Here is a 21200-nt window from a genome sequence, read left to right as displayed (position 1 = left end):
GATGTACAGTGCTCAAAATAAGTTAGTTAACTCGCTATTAGATCAACACATTAATAGTAAGGCAAGCATATAGGTATTTTCACGGTTCCTCAGCCCAGTCCTCGGGACAACATACCCAGCCAGCAAGGTTCTCAACATTTCCACAAAGAATATGCACGAGAGAAATTTGCATGCAGTATCTATTTATTTATTTAGATTTTAATCCCGTCCTCCCAATAGCTCAGAACGGTTTACAAATGAACATACACAGTGGGGAGTAACTAGACATATAAGTAGTACAACAGGTTTAGGGATTGGATTTATCGTTTTTGGAGAGAATTAAATACAGGGAGAGTATGCAGAAAGAGAGAAGGGGGAAATACAGTAGTTTAGTTTAAGGAAAGTTATAAGCGTTTAGGTACAATTTGTTAGTGGATAGAGTAAGAGAGGGTCATACTGGAATTTCGGGAAGGTGATAGGAGAGTGGAGGGTGGGGCCTAAGGGGGGGAGAAGACAGAGGAGATCTTTAGTTGAAGAGGAGGGTCTTTACCGATTTACGGAATGTTAATAATGAGTTCTGTTGTCTAAGTTGGGGGGGAAGTTGGTTCCAGAGGTGTGGAATGAAGTGGCTGTAGGATCGTTTGTGGGCAGTTTCTGTGAGCAGGGATCTTCCGGGGGGGTGCATAGGCGTATCTCTGACTTTGAGCGGAGGGTGCGAGTGGGGTTGTAGATGGGAAGCTTGGATTTTATGTAGGAGGGGGTGGTGGAGTAGATTCTCTTGTGAGCAATTGCCAGGGCTTTGAAAGTACAGCGTTTGCTAATTGGGAGCCAGTGTTCAGCATGGAGTGCCGGGGAGATGGAATCGTGGTAGTTGAAGTTGTGTAGGAGGCGGATGGCTGCATTTTGGACCCATATCTCCACAGTACGCAAATCTCTCTCATGCATATTCATGGTGGGCATTCTGAAAACATTTATTTATTCAAAAATAATGTCTATCCCACTCAATTTCACATCATAAGCTACAACGAATGATTTCTATAGTGCTACCAAACACACATAGCGCTGTACAGAGTCACAAAGAAGACAGTCCCTGTTCAAAAGAGCTTACAATCTAAATAGCCAAGACAGACAAACAGGATGTCATGGCTACAGTTAAGGGGAATGGTTAATCTGCTGGCTGGGATGGAGGGCAGAGGGGAGTATAGGACAATCAAGCCATCGTGACATCACTGATAAAGTTGGCTCTTATTGGTGGAAGAGCCATTATGACATCACAGTCTCAGCTCTGCTTCCCAAAGACTGAAACTCTTCACACTATCACCACTACTATTATGAATTATTTTTATTGTGCTTCCAGACATACGCAGCCCTGTACAGAGTCACAAAGAAGAAGGTCCCTGTTCAAAAGAGCTTACAATCTAAATAGCCAAGACAGACAAACAGCATGTCATGGCTAGTTAAGGGGAATGGTTAATCTGCTGGCTGGGTTGGAGGGCAGAGGGGAGTATAGGACAATCAAGCCATCGTGACATCACTGATAAAGTTGGCTCTTATTGGTGGAAGAGCCATTATGACATCAGTGTCTCAGCTCTGCTTCCCAAAGACTGAAACTCTTCACACTATCACCACTACTACTATGAATTATTTTTATAGTGTTTCCAGACGTCCGCAGCCCTGTACAGAGTCACAAAGAAGACAGTCCCTGCTCAAAAGAGCTTACAATCTAAACAGCTGAGACAAAAAGAATGTCATGGATACAGTTAAGGGGAACGGTTAATCTGCTGGCTGGGTTGGAGGGTAAAGAGAGTAAGGGGGGGGGAGCGGCTGTATGAGATTTGAATATAAACCGAGATCCCCATTTTGTTGGCTCCAAAATCTCAATTTACACTTCTCCCTCCATATCTGCGGATTCACTTATTCGTGATTTTTCAGAAGCTGACTCTGCCCCTCTCCCCAAATTACATCATCATTAAAGTTCTTTTTCCTTTTACTGTACCGATAAAAAAATGCATCGCTTACCATTCACTCTGAAAATCGCTGCTACCATGCTTTCTCCCACAAATTTGCCGCTTCCCTGCTTCCCAGTGTGCTTTGAGAAAAACACTGCTTCCCAGCATCCATAGAGAGAAAGGCTTCTTCCCAGCATGCCTGCCCAGAAATCGCTGTAGAAAAGTTATTCACGGTTCCAATAATAAAAATGGAAGGCTTTTTCTAAAAACCGCAAACAACATTTAAAAAGTTATTCGCATTTTTTCCGTATTCGCGCCTATGGTCCGCCCACATCCCCTGCGAATAAGGAGGGAAAGCATATAGTGTATATGGTATATTGTATATTTCCAGTAATCAGTTACCAAATGGCTGCATTCTTTCATGAATACAAACTCCCTCTGCCATCAACAACCACGACAAAGCACAGACCCATTTGCATGACCACTTTTTTAGCCGTCATCCGCCCATGAAGGACTAAATTCAGTAAACAGCACCCAAATTCAAGCGCCAAGTGATATTCTTAAAAAAAAAAAAAAAAAAAAAAAACCAGCGCCCAGCTTGATACAATAGCACGGAGGGCTGGAATCCACGCCCAAATTTCGGGCACGAGGATTTGCACCAACTGAAACGTGGTGTAAATCCTCGCACATAAACTAGGTGCAGAACCCCCGCATTCTATAATACTGCGCACATCTTTAGCGAATACCCCTGACCCACCTACGCTCCTCCTGTGGCAAAGCTCCCTTTTGACTTGCCACCTAAAAAATCTGCACGTGCTAATTTATATAACAGCGCCTAGCAAGATGCGCACAAATCCAAATTGTTTCCAATTAACACCCAATTACGTGATAATTAGCTCATTACAATTAAATTGCATGCAAACTGGGCGTATATCCAAACTTGTGCATGCAATTTTGGACACCATTTATAGAATTGGGGCAATTTTACAACAGGGCATCTCCATTTGCATTGCAGTTAGGGTGATCTTTTCGATCTCTAAGAATAGCCTTACTGGGTGAGACCAATGGTCGTTCAAGCCCAGTAGCCCATTCTCACTGTGGCCAATCCAGGTCACTAGTACCTGGCCAAAACCCAAGAAGTAGCAATATTCCATGCTACCGATCCAGGGCAAGCAGTGGTTTTGTCCATGTCTCTCTCAATAACAGACTATGGACTTTTCCTCCAGGAACTTATCCAAACTTTTCTTAAAAACCAGCTATGCTATCCGCTTTTCCTCAAGGAACTTGTTCAAACCTTTTTTAAAACCAGCTACGTTATCCGCTTTTCCTCCAGGAACTTGTTCAAACCTTTTTTAAAACCAGCTACGCTATCCGCTTTTCCTCCAGGAACTTGTTCAAACCTTTTTTTAAACCAGCTACGCTATCCGCTCTTACCACATCCTCTGGCAATGCGTTCCAGAGCCTAACTATTCTCCGAGTGAAAAAAAAAAAAATTCCTCCTTTTGGTTTTAAAACTATTTCCCTGTAACTTCATCGAGTGTCCCCTAGTCTTTGTAATTTTTGAAGGAGTGAAAAATCGATCCACTTGTACCCCTTCCACTCAACTCAGGATTTTGTAGACTTCAATCCTATCTCCCCTCAACCATCTCTTTTCCAAGCTGAAGAGCCCTAACCTTTTTAGTCTTTCCTCATACGAGAGGAGTTCCATCCCCTTTACCATCTTGGTCGCTCTTCTTTGAACCTTTCCTAGTGCCACCTTTGCAACTGATCCTTTTAGCTTCTTTTTAACCATTTTCCTCATTTTATCATAATCACCCTTTTGAAAATGAAACGTCCCTACAGTAGATTTTTTTTTCAACATTACTCCTGGTAGCAGCTCAAATTTGATCACGTTATGATCACTGTTTCCCAGCGGACCCAACACAGTTAACTCCTGTACTAACCTTACAGATGTGAGAAAAAAAAATCCCTCTCCTATTCAATTGGCCTTCTCTGTCATTTCTAAGTTGTTTTTTCTCCATAGACAAAGACTAGGAGAAAAAAAACATTGTAAATGAGACCTTAAGAGTGTATTTACATTATTAACTCAGAGATTTTCAGTGCTGTCCTTGTGTATGTTAGTTGTAACCCACATAGATTTTGGAATATGCAAGATATACATGTTTTTAAATGTCTTAAATACCTGCAGCCTGATTTTCAGAATCTCAAAAATGAATATACAAGAGAGAAATTTACAAACAATGGTGGCAGTGTGGGGAAACTAGATCGTATTTAATCGTGGATACTCTGGAAAAAAACTTTATTAGCTGGGAGTATTTGAGGAGGCCCGCTCTTACCATCGGTAGCTAAGCAAGGTCGGGCCAGGCTAGTACCTGGATGTGAGACCGCCTGGGCATACCAGGTGCTTTAGGCTGAGGTGCCCCATGTTGGGCAGCAGTGACATAATAATAATAATAATAATTTATTTCTTATATACCGCTATACCGTGAAGTTCGAAGCGGTTTACAATAAAGATACATTTAGTCAGTACATGGGATACAAGTGGATTACAGTAAAGATATATTTTGTCAGTACATGGGATGCAAGTGGATTACAATACAAGTGGTTTACTATCAAGGTGCATTTTGTCAGTGTAAGGGAAACAGGTGGGTTACCATAAAGATACATTTAGTCAGTACATGGGTTACAATAAAGATACATTTTGTCAGTACATGGGGTGCAGGTGGGTTACAATAAAGATGAGATTCAAGGTGGAAAGTATAATTAGTTTCGGGCTTGGAATTAGGGGGCGAGGTGGAAGGGTCATGGCGAGGAAGAGTTGGGTATGGGAATTTAGAATTTCTTAAACAGTCGAGTTTTCAGGGATTTTCTAAAGTCTGCGTATGTAGTGGCCTCAAGTATGGGCTTTCCAAGCCATGTGTTCAGCCTGGCTGCCTGGAATGATAACATTCTATCTAGAAACTTTTTGTATTGGTAAGATTTCAAGGAGGGGTAATTAAATAGGTTTGTTCTGCGAGTGCTCTTGTTGGACTCGTTGGGGGGGGGAACTGGGAGATTAGGTAAGCTGGAAGAATCCCAAAGACAGCTTTGTAACAAATACAAGCAAATTTGAAGAGGACTCTGGATTCTACGGGTAACCAGTGGAGTTTCTGATAATAAGGGGAAATGTGTTCCCATTTTTTTAAACCGTGGATTAGTCGGATCACAATGTTCTGAATTAATCTCAGCTTGTTGAGGTTCTTTTTATAAGCTCCTAGGTATATGATGTTACAGTAATCTAGCCACACACTGCACGGGAGAAGGCAATGTCAAACCCCTCCTGTACTCTGCTGTGAAATACCATAGGGTGGATTCCTCACTGTGCAGGTTGCCGTGGGTCGGTGGCATGATCCATCCATCATTCCAAGAACTGGACTGAGAATCGCAGAACTAAAGGCCCCATCTACAATGCTGCGGTAGCAATTCCCGTGTGGCAAGCGAGATGCGGCCCATTCAATTCCTATAGGCTGCGCCAGAACCCGCTACCGCGGCCCTAAGTCACTGGTCCTCAAATCCCAATAAAATAAATAAAAACTTAATTCACCGATTGAGAGAAACAGCATATCTTATTAAGAAACAGAAATATCAAGTTCTGTCTTATCAAACAGCACAGTTACTTACCGTAACAGGTGTTATCCAGGGACAGCAGGCATATATTCTCACATGTGGGTGACGTCATCTACGGAGCCCCGATGCGGAAGCATTTTCAAGCAAACTTGATTGAAGATTTAAGTTTGCTCTGCTGCTCCACGCATGCGTGCCTTCCTGCTCCACTAGGGGGTGCATCCCCTCGTGGTCTCCAGTTCACTTAACTAGCCAAGAAGCCAACCTCGGGGAGGTGGGTGGGTTGTGAGAATATATGCCTGCTGTCCCTGGATAACACCTGTTACGGTAAGTAACTGTGCTTTATCCCAGGACAAGCAGGCATGATATTCTCACATGTGGGTGACCTCCAAGCTTACTGCAGAGGGATGGAGGGAAGTTGGCAATTTAAGCAAATAGATTTCGCAACACCGATTGGCCGAATCGGCCATCGCTTCTGGACAGGGAGTCCAGACAATAGTGGGAGGTGAAGGTATGAACCGAAGACCATGTGGCAGCCTTGCAGATTTCCTCAATAGGTGTTGACCTGAGGAAGGCTACGGAGGCTGCCATCGCTCGGACTTTGTGTCCCGTTACTCGACCATTCAGCGCGAGACCAGCCTGAGCGTAGCAAAAGGAGATGCAATCGGCCAACCAGTTGGACAAGGTGCGTTTGGAAACTGGGTGACCTAACCGGTTTGGGTCGAAGGACAAAAACAGTTGTGGGACTTTCCGGTGTGGCTGAGTGCGTTGGAGGTAAAAGGCCAACGCTCTTTTGCAGTCAAGAGTGTGGAGCGCCACTTCTCCGGGGTGAGAGTGGGGCTTGGGGAAAAACACAGGTAAGACAATGGACTGATTTAGATGGAAATCAGACACTACTTTAGGTAGGAACTTTGGATGGGTGCGGAGTACCACCTTGTCGTGATGGAATACCGTGAAGGGTGGGTCCGCTACCAGGGCTTGTAGCTCACTAACCCGCCGTGCGGACGTGAGTGCAAGTAGGAAAATTACCTTCCAAGTGAGGAATTTTGGATGGCATTTGTCTAGGGGCTCAAATGGAGGTTTCATTAGTTGAGCCAGAACCACGTTAAGGTCCCAAACCACCGGGGGAGGTTTGAGAGGGGGGTGGACGTTCAGCAGGCCCTTCATGAAGCGAGTGACTAAGGGATGGAGCGAGAGGGCTTTCCCTTCCAGGGGCTGATGAAAGGCCGCAATCGCACTGAGGTGTACTCGAATGGAGTTGGTCTTTAGGCCGGAATGAGATAGTTGAAGTAGATAGTCAAGGACCAGGGGGACGGGGACCGACACCGGGTCCTGGCTGTGGGAGGAGCACCAGGTTGAGAATCTGGTCCACTTTTGGGAGTAGCAGGTTCTCGTCGAGGTTTTTCTAGAGGCCTCCAATATCTCCTTGACTGATTGAGACACGGGGAGAGCAGTCAGGGGGAGAGAAACCAAGCATTCAGATGAAGAGATTGAAGATTGGGATGTAACAGTGAACCCTGACCCTGTGACAGTAGAGAGGGAAACAGAGGCAGAGGCAGTGGATCTCTGACACTGAGTCGAAGTAGAAGGGAAAACCACGGCTGGCGTGGCCAGCGAGGGGCAATCAGGATCAGGGTGGCTTGTACCGTTTTCAGGTGGATAAGCGTCCGCAGTATCAGAGGGAACGGCGGGAACGCGTACAGGAACCTTCCCTCCCAATCGAGGAGGAAGGCGTCGGCCTCGAGCCGGTCCGGGGAGTATATCCGGGAGCAGAAGAGAGGCAGCTTGTGGTTGTGAGGGGACGCGAACAGGTCTATTTGAGGCGTCCCCCACCGTTCGAACACTCCTCGTAGGGCCTGAGAGTGTAGTGACCACTCGTGTGGCTGGAGGAGGCGGCTGAGTCTGTCCGCCAGGCAGTTTTGTTCTCCTTGTATGTACACCGCCCGAAGGAAGGTGTTGTTGGAGATTGCCCATTTCCAGAGGCGCAGAGCTTCCCGGCAAAGGGGCCAAGATCCTGTGCCCCCTTGTTTGTTTACGTAGTACATCGCTACTTGATTGTCGGTTCGGATGAGAACCACTCGGTCGCGGAGCAGATGTTGGAAGGCTACTGCTGCGAGGTAGATGGCCCGAAGTTCTAGCACGTTGATGTGGCAGCGTCGGTCTTGTGCTGACCACATTCCCTGGGTGCGCAGGCCGTCCAGATGGGCTCCCCAAGCGTACTCCGACGAGTCCGTGGTGAGTACCTTGCTGTGGGGTGGGGTGAGGAAGAGCAAACCTTTGGAAAGATTTGAAGAGTCGGCCCACCAGCGGAGCGATCGTTGCAATGAAGGAGTCACTGTCACTGAGTGGTCGATCGGGTCCCGGTCTTGACGCCATTGAGACGCCAGGGTCCATTGAGGGATTCTCAGATGGAGGCGGGCGAAGGGTGTGACATGGACGGTGGAGGCCATGTGGCCCAGGAGGATCATCATCTGTCGGGCTGATACTGAGGTCAGCCGAGAGATCCTTCGGCTCAGACTTACTAACGCCTCCAGGCGCGGAGGGGGGAGGAAGGAACGGAGGCGAACCGTGTCCAGCGTGGCCCCGATGAACTGTAGGGATTGTGAGGGGCGTAGTTGAGATTTTGGGAAGTTTATTTCGAACCCCAGACTTTGTAGATAGGTAATAGTCTGTTGGGTCGCTGAGATAGCCCCTTCTTTGGACGGGGCTTTGATTAGCCAGTCGTCCAGGTAGGGGAATACCTGGAGGCCCTGGGAGCGTAAGGTTGCTGCTACCACCACGAGGCACTTGGTGAAGACCCGAGGTGATGATGCTAGTCCGAAGGGGAGGACTCGATATTGTAGGTGCCAGTCCCCTACTTGGAAACGCAAAAACTTGCGGTGAGCGGGGTGCACTGGGACATGTGTGTACGCCTCCTTGAGATCGAGGGAGCAGAGCCAGTCGCCCTCGTCGATCAGGGGGTAGAGTGTTGGTAGTGAGAGCATCCGAAACTTTTCCCGTACCAGGAATTTGTTGAGGCGTCTCAAGTCTAGTATTGGGCGTAGGTCTCCCGTTTTTTTCGGTACCAGAAAGTAACGGGAGTAGAAGCCCTTCCCCCGTTGGTCGGGGGGGACCTTCTCCACTGCTCTCAGGCGAAGCAGGTCTCGAGCTTCGGAGAGGAGTAGAGGTAGCTGAGTCCTGTTGGGAGGGCAATTCCTTGGGGGGTTGTCCGGGGGAATGGCCCGAAAGTTGAGAGAGTACCCTGATGAGATCACGCCAAGGACCCATGCGTCCGTCGTGAGTTGTTCCCAGCGAGGGTAAAAGGCTTTGAGTCGACCTCCGATGGGAAGGTGGTCTGGGACTATGGCGGAGGGGGCCCGCCCCCTTCCGCGTGTCCCGTCAAAAGGACGGGGATGGTTTGGTGGTCGCGGGCGGTTGGGACTTGGGCATGGCCCTGTGATGGGCTTGCGGACGTCTGGGTGGGGGCCGCGAGAAAGCAGGGGTGGACTTTTGTGGGTAGCGGCGCGGAGGGGCCCTGTATGGCCTGGGCGCTGGCGGTTTGGGCTTTTGCCGGACAAGGGAGGCAAATGAGCGTTCATGTTCGGAGAGGCGTTTTGTCGCCGCCTCGATAGTGTCATCGAACAATTCCTTTCCCACGCAGGGGAGGTTTGCTAACCGGTCCTGTAAGTTGGGGTCCATGTCGACCAGGCGCAGCCAAGCTAGTCGGCGCATGGCGATAGCGAAGGCGGCTTCTCTGGAGGAGAGTTCGAAGCCATCGTAGGCCGCGTGGAATAGATGAAGGCGCAGGTTGGAGAGGGACTCTAAAAGCAGGCCGAACGTTTCCTGTCGGGGGGCCGGTAGGTCAGTCTCAAAGGCTCTCAATAGTCCAATGAGGTGTTTGAGGTATGATGTGAAGGTGAAAGTGTAGCTTTGCACCCTAGAGGCCATCATTGCGTTTTGGTATAGTCTCCTGCCGAACTTGTCCAGGGTTCGGCCTTCCCGGCCTGGGGGTACCGCTGCTGAGACACGGGACGGGTGAGCCTTTTTCAAGGAGGATTCCACCAGCAGCGATTGGTGGGAGAGCTGTGGTTGCTCGAATCCCGGATAAGGTACTGTGCGGTACTTGGCCTCCATTTTGGAGGGTACGGCCGTGACCATGTAGGGGGTCTCCAGGTTCCTGAAGAAGGCCTGTTGGAGTACCGGGTTAGGTGGTAAGCGGAGGGACTCTCTGGGCAGTGATGGCATGTCCAGCTCCGCCAGGTACTCCTTAGAGTATCTGGAGTCGGACTGGAGATCTAAGTCCAATGCTTGGCCCATGTCTTGGACAAAGCGAGTGAAGGATGGGCGAGATGTCCCCGGAGCCCCGTGCGGGGTCAGGGAACGAGACCTTCGCCGGGTGGAGAAGGATAAGGAGGCTTCCCTCGAGTATCGAGGTTCATGCTCTGATCCATGCTCCGAGGTTGGGGAAGCACTGTGAGAGTGTTCCGGGGTTGTCGATCTTCGGCGTCTCGAGGAGCCCCTCGGGGACGATGCCGGGGTTAAGGGTACCGATCGATGTCGGGTTGGTGACCTCGATCCGGACTCCCTCGGAGAATGCGTCCGAGGGGGAGTTCGGAGGATACGCGGGTTGGAGAGTGATAACTCAGCCACCCTTAGTGGTCCTGTACGAGGTGTGGGGGAACGGCCTCGTAGGGTTGGTGAACCTCGGGCCTTCTTGGAGGTACGGCGGTTCGAGGTTTCTGTCGTTCTAGCCCGACGTTTTGCCCCTCGGCGGTCCGCAGAGGGGGAATGTCTCGGGCGTCTCGGCGAGGAGTCCGAGGAGGATGGGATGCGGCGAGGATTGCGCACCTTTCCTCGAGGTTGTTCGGTGCGAGGCTCAGGTTGGTCTGGCGCATTCGAGGTCGAGGCCGATTGAAACTGGGCTATTGCAGCGGACAGCTCCGACGTGATCATCGCTCGGAGTAGGTCCTGGAAGACGGGCACGGACAGCATCGAAGGCATGTCCCCTGCCTCTGTGCGCTCCACCGGGGGCGACCTCGTATCAGAGTATTCCCGTGTGGTGGAGGCACGGCCCGAAGGCTTGGAGGGCTTAGGCGGGGCTGTAAGCATGGGGCTTCCGCCATGCGTCGCCGTTGTCCCCGAGGCTGGCTTCTTCGCTGTTACAGAACCTGAAGAGGGAAGAGGGGACTTACCCGGAGCCGAGGCTTTCTGTTGTCCCGAGGACTTCGGGGTCGAGTCTCGAGGCGATGCCGAGGTTTCCGGGGCCGAGGTCAAGGCCGGGGCCGAGGCCAGGGCCGACCTCGAGGCCGAAGTGGGGGGTTGGTCCGGGGTGAAAAGATCCGCCATGCGGGCTTTTCTTCGGCGGAAGGCCCGGTTTTGGAAAATAGCGCACTGGGGGCAGGAGTCGGTTGGATGAGTCGCCCCCAGACAAAGGATGCACCGGCGATGCGGGTCTGTGAGAGAAAGAAGCCGCTCGCACCGGGTGCACTTTTTAAAGCCGGTCAAAGGCCGGGACATTAAATCGAAAGTAGCCGCGGCTTGATTAGCCACGCGGCCACGGGGACCCGGAAGCCTCCGGGTCGTTGAAAACGAAGCAGGAATCAAGTAAAAAGGTAAGGAATTCGCGCACAGCGACTTAATCGTGAAAAAACAAGAAAAAATCGCGGTGCTAGAAGGCAGTTGGGGCAGAGCCTGAAAAACACGTCTTCTAGGCTCGCGGAAAATTTTGAACTGGAGACCACGAGGGGATGCACCCCCTAGTGGAGCAGGAAGGCACGCATGCGTGGAGCAGCAGAGCAAACTTAAATCTTCAATCAAGTTTGCTTGAAAATGCTTCCGCATCGGGGCTCCATAGATGACGTCACCCACATGTGAGAATATCATGCCTGCTTGTCCTGGGATAATAGTTTCATCAAAAGTTGGGAAAAAAAAAAAAAAAAATACCAGTCAAAATTTAAAAGTAAAACTTTAGAATTTTATGGCGTTCTCTCAGGTAATGTGCATTTCAGAAACTGGATTTCTAGGCATAAACCATTTTCTCTATCCAAGCGCAACGCAAGATCGGGTTTGTTTTTTTTTTTTTTGGGGGGGGGGGGTTTATTGCAGAACCAACCCTCCGGAACAATCTTCCCCTGGAGTTAAACGTGCTCACTTAGAAAGAAATTGAAAACTTACTTGTTTGAGCAAGCTTTCTGGATGATGGTCTTAAAGCCTTTTAATTGATTTTTTTTTAATTAATGATGCGCAATATTTGCTTGTATCGCATTCTAAATTTTACGTAACCAGCTTAGACCCTGCAGATAATGCCGGACAGAAATTTCTTAAATACATTTCTTAAATATACTACTGCATGCTTATGGCATGTTAAAGAACGCAAGAAAACGGTTAAGTGTTGAATTTAAACAGTAAAACTGTCTCATAAGTCAAAAAAAAACCTTTCAAGGCTCTTATTCTGACCACAGCTGCGGTTCAAACACCATTCAGAAAGCAAGATGACGTCTTTTCCCAGCTTAGACACACCTCCGGCTTTCCTTTATCCTATAGCCGGTCCTCGAGATCTACTGGCAGGCCAGGTTTTCTGGATATCCACAATGAATATGCATGAGAGAGATTTGCCTGCACTGCCTTCTTGGTATGCAAATCTCTCTCATTCATGTTTATTGTGGATATCCAGAAAACCTGGCCTGCCAGTAGATCTCGAGGACCGGACTTGGGCAGCCCTGTCCTATAGTATACCAAGCAATCTGTTTCATACAGAGGAATTCCTGTGCCTGGGGGACATGAGCAAATGTGCTTTCAGGTACATTTTTAGTAGGGTAGTATTTGTTGTGTGGGAGGGTGTCTACCGCTGCAGGCACTGTTTTCATGTAAGGGCATGAGATCTTAGGTAGAGATTGACACCGGGATGGGTACCTGCGGTTAACCACAGGGCGGGAATAGGGGCAGAGCCCACAGGAATGGGGCGAGGTTGTGGACAGGGGTAAACTTTGTCCCCGTATTATTCTCCAAAAACTTGACACTGGTATCAATATGTAAAAACTTAACACATCTTAGACAACTGGCAACTGAATTCAGCGATTAAAAAAAACTGCAGAAGCCGCTTTTGGATTTAAATAAAACTACTTTTACATGACATCAACAGTGTCTTGTCTGCCTTTGATGTGGCAACAAGAGTCTTGTCTGTATATTATGGATATTGGTATTAGATCCCCAGGATGTGTTGAGTTAGGATAAAAACGTGTAACAGAAAAAAAAAACTTGTACTGCAACTACAGCTAATTGTAAGCTGTTAACTGTATTTTGTGTATGTTGACCTGTAACCCCTGTCCTGGGCTCTTTGGGAAGTAGGGGATAGGTAAATCAGACTCCTACCATCTGCAGCATCCTTCCATCATGTGCCTAGCTGTGCAAGCATCTTACTGTTACTGCAACAGATTCATCCATCCTTGCTGGCATCAAGTAACATTTCCAACATTTAATGGACACTTATTTTCCTGTTCATTCACTACATAGTTTAGGTTCTCTTTTACATAGTTTAGGTTCTCTTCTACACTCATGTCTGAAAGACAATCCAATTACGGTACCTTCCCAGAAGACGCAAAAACAGAGGGAACTGAATCTCTGGGAAGGTTGTTCCAAAAGCAGATTCAAATGGAAGGATCTATTTGCGATTTATAAACAGTTGTACAGAATATTGTCCCTCTTTATACTTTAATAAAAGGATCTAAATATAAAATCATAAGCGTTCAAGGCTTGTGCAAATGAGGGCAGAATCTGCAGGGCCAGAGCTCGTGGAGATGGAACCTGCAGGGACAGGGACACTAGTCTCAAAATATACATACACACACTTACATACAGTATCTTTTATAAAAGATGTATATAGTGTGTGTTCCCGCAGGCTCAGTCTCCATGAGCTCTGGCCCTGCAGATTCTGCCCTCATTTGCACAAGCCTTGAACGCTTATAATTTTATATTTATATCCTTTTATCATATACTGTATGTAAGTGTGCATATATATGTATAAATATATAAAAGATGTATATACTGTATGTAAGTGTGCATATACGTATATGTTCCAGCATAACTCTAAAACGCATGGACAGATTTCAACCAAACTTGGCATACATATGACTTACTATCTTGGAAAAAATACTGTGGAGGTGATAAGGGGGGTGACATTTAAAAATTATCGAAAATGACAGATATTGGTGTCTACCCCATAGTTTTTGCCCTCACTGACTCTCCCGATGCCGTTTAAGTCCAAGTTGAGCCCCGTACAGAGGGCTATTCTTGCTGCTAACAATGAAGATGTCCACGAAATAAACTATCAAAATACTTCCCGTTTCACCAGGTGTAATCACTGAATACAAGTCTATCGATACCGGAAGATTAGGATAAATAAATATCCAGGCAATGCCGGGTAATCAGCTAGCATATAGATATAGATATATAAAACACAACTTCAGAAATCCCATTTTCCATTTGGCAGCTTCTATACCAGGGTGGGCAACCTCAGTTCTTGAGGGCTGCAACCCAGTTGGGTTTTCAGGATTTCTTACCATGGAGGCGCAGTGCGTACAAATAGATCTCATGGATATTCATTGGGGAAATCTTGAAAACTCAACTGGATTGTGGCCCTCGAGGACCGAGGTTGCCCACCCCTGTTCTTTGGAGTAGCCTAATGGTTAGTGCAACGGACTTTGATCAATTCCCGCTACAGCTCCTTGTGACCATGAGCAAGTCAGTCACTTAACCCTCCGTTGCGCCAGGTACCAACTTCCCCTCCCCCCCAAAAAAATAACCCTTAAGATTGCGAGTCCAGTAGAGACACAGAAAGTACCTGTATATAGGGCCCGATTCGGGTAATGGCGCGGCCACGTATCAACCACGTGTAGGTTCCATTAGGAGAATTGTGGCTTACATCTAACATAGGCGCCGGTAATGGGGGGCTGAGTTTTGCAGGCTTATAGTTGATGAGAATCGCATCTAAAGAGGCACCTAAGGTTATTTCTGGCGTAAACCACACCTATTTTGACCTTAGGTGCCTCTTTCGACATGATTATGGCATCCTTTAGTAGGCAGCTGCAGGCGACTACATTTTTTCAATGACTTTCTAATTGGCTTTAAACAATGCTCTCAATTACCGTGCCAATTAACCCCTATTAAAACAGTTAGGCGGCTGTCGCCTAACTTACGGCGCCATTACTAAAATCCGGTCCATAATGTGTACAGCGCTGTGTACATCTCTACAGAACGATTGGTAATAATAGTATACACCAGAGCTTTTCTACCAGACCATGTACTAAAGAGGTGGCTTTATGTGTATTTCTGAAAGGCCAAAACTCAAAATCACGATCCCCGACTAGATGCAAGATTATCCCTGCAGGAACCAAGACCGCAGATTCTTAAAGAAGCAAAAAAAATGGTCCTTGAACAGCAAGAAAGTAACAGTAAATTGCTTATACAGGTTAAAAAAAAAAAAAAAGACAGGATAGTGCAGAAAAACATAGATTGCTGCAAAATTCTCCATTCGGGGTTTTCCTCCAATTATTTGGCTGTTTGTATCACAACCAACTGGAGAAGTGAAACAACCAAACTCAGGCCGAGCAGATCACCTCAGCACCACTGGTTACACTGCCAGAAAGCTTATCCAGCAAAACAATAATAAACATAGTATGATATATTATTCATCCAGACAGGGGTGGAATATATTTAGAAAACTTGGATGCCAGTCAAAATGCTAAGCAGTCAGGGGGAAAAATAAAACTCTTTCTTCGTAACTATTTTTTGTCTGTTTTTGCTTCCTTTTAACCTCTTCCTTTGTTTCTATCCACCTTCTTTCCCTCTCTCACACACACATACAAACACCCCTCCAACCTCTCCTCAGTGCAATCCAACAGCAGAGGGCAGCCCCCACCCCAAAATGACAGCAGCTGCTTTCAGGCCCTGACCACCAACAGTTTTCCCTCTGGCCTAGTTCAGCACCACAAATCCTGTCAAACAAATTTAATAGAGCAACTGTATAAGAAAGAGCACACAATTAAAATATGTTTACAGAAATGACAACCCTATGATTTCTGTTCTGAGGCCCCCTAGTGGCAGGTAACTGAAGAGGCACCTTTATAACCTCCAGCAAGGAAGGATGTTCCATTCATTGTGCAACAGCGACACCTAGTGATCAGACTGTAGCTGCACATATAGTTCCAGAAAGAGCCACAGGTCTGTGGTCTCTGATCATGAAATGGTTGCACTACAGAAAAGGAGGAAGAGGATAGAGTAGTTTCCAAAGAAAATTCATGGCACCACAACCAAAACAGAGACTATTTCTGAATAAACTGTTAGTCCAAAGGTGTGGAAGGAAACCACAAAACAAAGAAAAATGATCATTCTGTAATTATTAATATTGCATATGCAATGTTTATATAAAGAACCTTCTGACAGAAAAGTCAATAATGAATGTTCACAATTAAAATCATTTCTTTGTTGTTTGCAAGAAGGCTCAGGGGCACATCAAACAGCTCCAAATACAAACACGTGCAAACTTTGAAAAGCTTTCTTTACTTTCAAATTCAAACAGATTCCTGCCGGTAGGTGGCTTGCTTGTAATCTGTGTACCCTTCTCTATCTTTTCCAAAGGACTCTTTGTAAACATCCCCCTTCCTGGCATACCTTTCCTCTCAGGAGACAATCAGCAATGGCACCAAACCCCAGCCATAAACTAACCAGTTTTTGAGGGCCTTCTGTCAAAGGATTTCATTTTCCAGAAGGAATTTTTTTTTTTTTTAACAGACAGCCTCTTCAATCTGACAGACCATTTAACTCAGCAGTAAACCCTATGCATAAAACTACAGATCCGAGTTTCCATCCTAACAACTTTAATTGGCAAATACAGCTACTGTGTCGGTCCCATAACAAGTCCATATTTATCCTGCAATTTAAGGGGATTCTCCGATGACTAAGGATTAGGATACGACCAGAAATAATACGAAACAGTTGATTTTTGTAAACAATCCCTGCGTCACGCGACACCCTACGCCAACAGCAGAGCTTCATGAAAGACTGCACAAAGGGGATGTTATATTTCATCGCAAGAGCCCTGCAAGATTGAAGCGCTTCCTAAAACACGGAAAGGCTTAAGTTCCATAGTCGCCTGTTGTCTGGGTACGGGGCACAGGGACAGAATTACACAGTGTGACTATCCCATCGGCGGCTTGTGGATGACCTCAACCCAGAGCAGAAGATGCTTTTGCCTTTAAAAATGGGAAGTGATTCAGCTTCTAAGCATAAATGCCAAATTAAGGAGGGTGTGCTGGTGTGGCATTCTGGAGGTTAAGGTGAAATCAGGAACCCAAGGGGCAGAAACAAGAGATTAAATAATACAAACCTACAGGATAATGACAAGTGCCATGTCTGAAACATCTAAGGCCGTGGTCTTAAACTCAAACCCTTTGCAGGGCCACATTTTGGATTTGTAGGTACTTGGAGGGCCTCAGAAAAAAATAGTTAATCTCTTATTAAAGAAATGACAATTTTGCATGAGGTAAAACTCTTTATAGTTTATAAATCTTTCCTTTTCGCTAAGTCTTAATAATAATATTGTCATTTATAGCTAAAGAGACATATGATCAAGAAACGGTTTTATTTTCCTTTTGTGATTATGATAAACATACCGAGGGCCTCAAAATAGTGCCTGGCAGGTTTGAGCCCACTGCTCTAGGCTAAGGCTCTTTACACCTGCATTGTGATGTCATAGAACTTTATGGTTATGGAAACAGTAACATGATGGCAGATAAAGGCCAAATGGCCTATCCATAGCATCCACTATCTCCTCCTCTCCCTATTGGCTAAGGCTCTTAATATTTGCATATCCTCTTCCTATAGGCTAAGGCTCTTTACACCTGCATTGTGATGTCATAGAACTTTATGGTTATGGAAACAGTGACATGATGGCAGATAAAGGCCAAATGGCCTATCCATAGCATCCACTATCTCCTCCTCTCCCTATTGGCTAAGGCTCTTAACATTTGCATCTCCTCTTCCTATAGGCCAGTGGTCTCAAACTCAAACCCTTTGCAGGGCCACATTTTGGATTTGGAGGTACTTGAAGGGCCTCAGAAAAAAATAGTTAATGTCTTATTAAAGAAATGACAATTTTGCAAGAGGTAAAACTCTTTATAAATCTTTTTTTCGCTAAATCTTAATAATAATATTGTCATTTATAGCTAAAGAGACATATGATCAAGAAACTGTTTGATTTTACTTTTGTGATTATGCTAAACATACCGAGGGCCTCAAAACAGTACCTGGCAGGCTGCGTGTGGCCTCCGGGCTGCGAGTTTTTGAGACCACTGATCTAAGGGCATTTTCTTTTAAATGAAATGCAATATACAGTACATGGAATTTATTTGCGGGGTCTTAAAGGGAATAGGGGATGGAGAGAGAATCTTTGCATATCAGAACAGACCAGTAAAGAAGGGAACAGTACGGGCTGCAGCTTGAGTTGTGTGGCTTCTCCACCGTGCCCCCTGGATCCAGACATTTCAAATGCTTTTCTAGGAATGCTGCAGGCAGCAGATTCTTTGGGGTTTTGCGCTGGGAGGAGCCATGGCTTCACCTGAATGACACCCAGCAAGCAGCTGTGACGGACACTACATGCCAAGCAAGAAAAGTCTTCACAGGCTGCCTAGTAATGCCCACTCTGCTTCTTAAAAGCAGCCAGCCCTGGGAAGGGCATATGTTCCCAGCCCTCCCACCAGTTCTCACACTGCAGCCATTCATCCGACCAGAAGGGCAAATCATTCAGTTCTCTAACTGCCTTAGGAAAGAAGGCATAAAAGTCTCCATAAGTGGCTTGTAAGTAAATAGCTCTGCTGTTTGTTCACATCTGGGTCTGAGAATTCATTCCAGCAGAAAAATCCGGTGGTGCCGGATGATGCGAGACAGAGCAAGCTCTTTTTCCGGACAAGAACTAGGATTCACCACCCACACAGTTCAGGCTTGCAGGACTTGGGGTGCCAGGCCAGGGCTGAACCTGAAGTGAAACCTCACCCAAAAACAACACAGGGCTGATAACTAAGAGGAACCCCAAAACAGCCATTGTACCCACAGCCCACTCCTCTGCTCTCTATTCCCACTCCACCGAAAAGTGTCCCATCTCCACTCTAGGGGTAAGGAAACAATGAGGCAATCAGTCTGCTAGATCCAACATAGTAACATAGTAGATGACGGCAGATAAAGACCTGAATGATCCATCCAGTCTGTCCAACCTGATTCAATTTTAAAAATTTTAATTTTTTTCTTCTTAGCTATTTCTGGGTAAGAATCCAGAGCTCTACCCGGTACTGTGCTTAGGTTACAACTGCTGAAGTCTCTGTCAAAGCTCACTCCAGCCCATCTACACTCTCCCAGCCATTGAAGCCCTCCCCAGCCCATATGAAAAGTGGTTTTTAATGCTCCCAGGAGATACTGCCCGACATGGCTGCGTTTCGCCGACAAAGCTGCGTCAGAGGTATACCACTATGTTTCAGCAACCTTTTTTGAGATGTTCTTTTAAAGTTCATCGCACTCCTCCTAATTCTAGGCCAGACATGGGCAACTCCGGTCCTTGAGGGCCATAATCCAGTCGGGTTTTCAGGATTTCCCCAATGAATATGCATTGAAAGCAGTGCATGCAAATAGATCTCAGGCATATTCATTGGGGAAATCCTGAAAACCCGACTGGATTCCGGCCCTCGAGGACCGGAGTTGCCCATGTCTGCTCTAGGCTAGGGGTGGGCAACTCCGGTCCTCAAGGGCCGTAATCCAGTAGGGTTTTCAGGATTTCCCCAATGACTATGCATTGAAAGCAGTGCATGCAAATAGATCTCAGGCATATTCATTGGGGAAATCCTGAAAACCCGACTGGATTCCGGCCCTCAAGGACCGGAGTTGCCCATGTCTGCTCAGGGCTATTTTAATAGTTTTTCAGCGCTGGTGGAAGCTGTTGTGTGACACTAATTGGTTATATGCCCCCGACGCAGCCTTGTTGGCGAAACGTGGCCACGTCCTGGGAGCATTAAAAACCACTTTTCTTCATATGCTCTGCTTCTTGTCTTCTGTTCCATCTCCATTCTATACATAACACTCCAGAATATCTTCCTTCCTGATGTCTCTAATCAACCCCCCTCCCTCTCTATTATCCAGTTCTTAGTTTTGCACTACACCCCACCCCACTATTTCATGGTCTCTCCTATGCAAATCCTCTCCGCTCTGTCTTTACTTCAAACTAACGCTCTGTGCCTCCATCCCACACAAAAAGGTGAGCAAACAAAAAAACTTGACTCGGACCAAGGGTCATCAAGCCACTCCTCAGGCCAAATCCAGCCAGTCAGGTTTTCAGGATATCCACAATGAATATGCATATGATAAATTTGCATGCAAATCTCTGTCATAGGCTGGTGGGTCCCGAGGACTGGGCTGAAAACCCCCTTAAGAATGAAACGGGAATAGAATTCAATTGATTTCACATACACAAAACTGAACTAAGTTTTCCCAACCTTTTAGCATCCACAGTCCTGTCTCTCTTCCGTGCTGTCTTGGTCTCCTCCATCTGTCTCCCGACATCTTCTCTTTTCAACCTATTTCTCATCTTCCTTCAGCCGGATTTCACTGTCCTCTCTCTCTCTTTCCTCTCCTCAGCCTAGATTGTCTCGTGACCTCTTCCTCCGCTCTCCACACTTTCTCCCTAGCCATGCTAGTTTCTACCTCCCCACCGCTAGCCTTCTTCCATCTAGTATCAAGACTTTCTTCCCACCCCCCATCTCTTACATCACTCTTCACGCTCTTTCATCACTACTGAATCCAGCATGAGCGGTGGAGGAGAAACATCAGACTGGCAGAGGAGGGGGATAGAGAGGACAGGCTAGATAGAAGGGCCAGAGATGGCACAGGGTGGGCTTAACAGAGAGACACCCGCAGGTTGGAGGAGAAATGAGATCCCATGGAGGTGTTGTATGAGCCTATGAAAGTCTACAGAGACACCAGATGAAAGGAAGGAGTTAGAAAAACAAATCCTGGAAGCACAGAAAGAGCTGAAACAAAAGGGCAGTGGGGATTAATTACTGCTGAATATCCACCAAATTCAGATGTTGAATTGACAACTTATGACTGTCTGATCTACTGAAGTATGAACTTTTGAAGATAAGAGGAGTGGCCTAGTGGTTGAAGCCTGCTGCCTCAGCACTCTGAGGTTGTGGGTTTGACTCCAGCGCTGCTCCTTGTGACTCCGGGCAACTCACTTAACCTCCCCCTCCCCTCTGTTACCACAGTAAAATTGTGAGGGGAAAATACTTAAGAGCACCTCATTTTAAACCTGCTATACACAGTCTTGGATGAATTACTTCACAGAGGCCACTTGTTCAAGGTGAAAAATGAGCATCGGTGGGTTGGTGAAGAGGACAATGAACGATCACCAGGAGAAAAGACAGCACCCCTCAGCAAGGATGAGGGGCATTAGAGGACGAAGGGAGTGCTGTGAATAGTTGCGACAAGTGGGTAACTGGTACGAGGCAGAAGCGAAGTAGCAGCAGGTTTAACGGAAGGTCAGGGATAAGGAAAGAACACGGTGGCATCAGAAGAAGAAGAGAACGTGGCAGTACCAAGCTAGGTAACAAAACGGCACAGGACGGCGAGGACAGTCATGGCACCCGTGGA

The 21200-nt window shown here is 46.8% G+C and overlaps 1 protein-coding gene across 4 annotated transcripts in view; it reads right to left on the bottom strand.

The window, feature by feature from the left end:
• The window catches only part of FNDC3B (fibronectin type III domain containing 3B), a 490638-nt gene that overhangs the window by 467983 nt on the left and 1455 nt on the right, over positions 1–21200 (bottom strand). The window contains exon 1 of one of the 4 annotated variants that reach the window (XM_033959080.1): positions 20045–20065. The exons of the other annotated variants lie outside the window; for them this stretch is intronic. The gene's annotated coding sequence lies outside the window, so the exon portion shown is untranslated. Of the gene's footprint in view, positions 1–20044; positions 20066–21200 lie in introns of those variants that run through there. 4 annotated transcript variants of the gene reach the window in all.

This window comes from Geotrypetes seraphini, chromosome 9, assembly GCF_902459505.1.
Source record: "Geotrypetes seraphini chromosome 9, aGeoSer1.1, whole genome shotgun sequence".
Taxonomy (NCBI): domain Eukaryota; kingdom Metazoa; phylum Chordata; class Amphibia; order Gymnophiona; family Dermophiidae; genus Geotrypetes; species Geotrypetes seraphini.
This window is presented reverse-complemented; position numbering and strand designations above follow the sequence as displayed.